This window comes from Schistocerca piceifrons, unplaced genomic scaffold (genome assembly GCF_021461385.2).
Source record: "Schistocerca piceifrons isolate TAMUIC-IGC-003096 unplaced genomic scaffold, iqSchPice1.1 HiC_scaffold_125, whole genome shotgun sequence".
Lineage (NCBI taxonomy): Eukaryota > Metazoa > Arthropoda > Insecta > Orthoptera > Acrididae > Schistocerca > Schistocerca piceifrons.
The window spans coordinates 12,501-15,000 of record NW_025727070.1 but is presented as its reverse complement, the minus strand read 5'-3'; the positions used below and the strand labels follow the sequence as shown (position 1 = coordinate 15,000).

Genomic DNA, 2,500 nt, shown 5'->3' with positions numbered 1-2,500 from the left:
AACCGAGGTCCTATTCCATTATTCCATGCACACAGTATTCAGGCGGGCTTGCCTGCTTTAAGCACTCTAATTTGTTCAAAGTAAACGTGCCGGCCCACCGAGACACTCAATAAAGAGCACCCTGGTAGGATTTCAACGGGGTCCGCCTCGGGACGCACGAGCACGCACGAGGCGGTCGCACGCCTTCAGCTCGCCCCACCGGCAGGACGTCCCACGATACATGCCAGTTAAACACCGACGGGCGGTGAACCAACAGCGTGGGACACAAATCCAACTACGAGCTTTTTAACCGCAACAACTTTAATATACGCTATTGGAGCTGGAATTACCGCGGCTGCTGGCACCAGACTTGCCCTCCAATAGATACTCGTTAAAGGATTTAAAGTGTACTCATTCCGATTACGGGGCCTCGGATGAGTCCCGTATCGTTATTTTTCGTCACTACCTCCCCGTGCCGGGAGTGGGTAATTTGCGCGCCTGCTGCCTTCCTTGGATGTGGTAGCCGTTTCTCAGGCTCCCTCTCCGGAATCGAACCCTGATTCCCCGTTACCCGTTACAACCATGGTAGGCGCAGAACCTACCATCGACAGTTGATAAGGCAGACATTTGAAAGATGCGTCGCCGGTACGAGGACCGTGCGATCAGCCCAAAGTTATTCAGAGTCACCAAGGCAAACGGACCGGACGAGCCGACCGATTGGTTTTGATCTAATAAAAGCGTCCCTTCCATCTCTGGTCGGGACTCTGTTTGCATGTATTAGCTCTAGAATTACCACAGTTATCCAAGTAACGTGGGTACGATCTAAGGAACCATAACTGATTTAATGAGCCATTCGCGGTTTCACCTTAATGCGGCTTGTACTGAGACATGCATGGCTTAATCTTTGAGACAAGCATATGACTACTGGCAGGATCAACCAGGGAGCTGCGTCAACTAGAGCTGAGCAGCCGGCCGCCCGGGAGTGTGTCCCGGGGGCCCGCGCGAACACGCAAGCGTCCGCTCAATCATTCTGCAAACAGGAGGAGGCTGAGCTCCCCTGCACAATACACCTCGAAACCCTCTCAGGTCCCGGCGGCGCGCAGCGCCGTCCCAAGTACTTGGTCGGGTTCGAGAGAGGCGCAATCGCCCGGAGTTAGGCGAGTAGACGCTTTCGGTGCGACCACCCGTGCTCCCAACTGAGCTTGCCGCTGCCGACAGAGGCCCGGGAGCGTGCTGTCGTGGCATTGCCGGCGGGAGACAACACGCGCCACCTACGGTGACCGGCAGCTCCAACGCCAGCGCCACAGAAGGACAAAAGCCCCACTTGGGTGCCGAAGCGAACTCTCCCAGCACAGCGCACGCGCCAACACATCCGCACAGCTGCGATACAAACCACCAGCGAGAACCGCTGGGGCGACCGAGCAGCAGACGGCGTCGCGGCGCCGAGCGCCGGGCGGCGGCGCATCCTCAACGCACACAGTCCTCAATCGGACCAGCACACTGAAGATGTCCACCGCGCTTCGCACCGGGCCCGCGAGGACCTACTTTGGCCGCACGGCGCCGCGCGCAGGGTGCGCCGGCGCGCAGCTGCGACGCCTGCCGCGTCCGTCGGCCGGCGCGCCTGCCACTGGCCGCCCCCACCAGCCGGCTGTAGCGCGTGCGCCCACGCACCGCGCGGCCAGCACGCCGGGAGGCGCCCCCTCACCGGCCGGGGACGGTCCCACCCAGCCACCGCCGCGTATCGCTTCACACCCAGATGCCGTTCAGTTTCGTCGGCATGGTGGGTATCGCTGGAACAACCGGTTAGTACCTCAACCTATCGTCGCCATCACCGATTCACCCCTAGCGAGAACAACCGCACCACAACAGGTTACCATTTGTTCATTTGCGTAACTTCACCAGAAAACGCAGGCGTCCATCGCCATTTGCAACTTCAACGATTATTGCATGCCTGTGTCAGGTGTCACGCCACACTACGTCTGCCCACATACACGCAACAAAATGTGCACGCCTAGACAATACGTGGAAGGTGGCCCCCGTACGTATGCGATGTCCATTGCTCGAACGACTGTCAACCGGCCTCTGTAGCATGTCGCAGATATGGAACGCGGTGCACCATGCCATCACGGTGTGTGAGGAGAGACGACTAGGTCCGAATACATCAACAGACAGCTCATGCTGATCGCCATCCACGGCGTCCGTTCCTCCCACACGTCTCTATGGCGTACCACACTGCAATCCAGCTCTCATAGGGAGACGACACGTAGCTGCGTGCACAATATTTGCACTGTATGGTCCGCCGTTTTTGGGCGCAGTCGTTGTGCGGTCACACATGTGCCACGATGTATCATTCAGTACATAAGGACGAATGTGCAGTACAGATTGTGGTTCACGCGTACGACATCAGCGGACAGTTGACACAGGCCGCACCACAACGTAGCCTGAGTACGTCGCATGCGAAGGGCATTGAACATGCAAACTTCTCACCAACCAGCTTGCGAAGGCAGGGGGCAAGGTGGGG

General features: G+C 58.3%; 1 non-coding gene across 1 annotated transcript in view; it reads right to left on the bottom strand.

Moving 5' to 3' along the window:
- LOC124730696 overlaps positions 1-923 on the bottom strand; it is a 1,909-nt gene extending 986 nt beyond the window's left edge. The window contains exon 1 of the ribosomal RNA XR_007008065.1: positions 1-923. This exon is cut by the window's left edge and continues 986 nt beyond it. This is a non-coding gene — a ribosomal RNA (small subunit ribosomal RNA).
- Between the last annotated feature and the right edge of the window lie 1,577 nt (positions 924-2,500).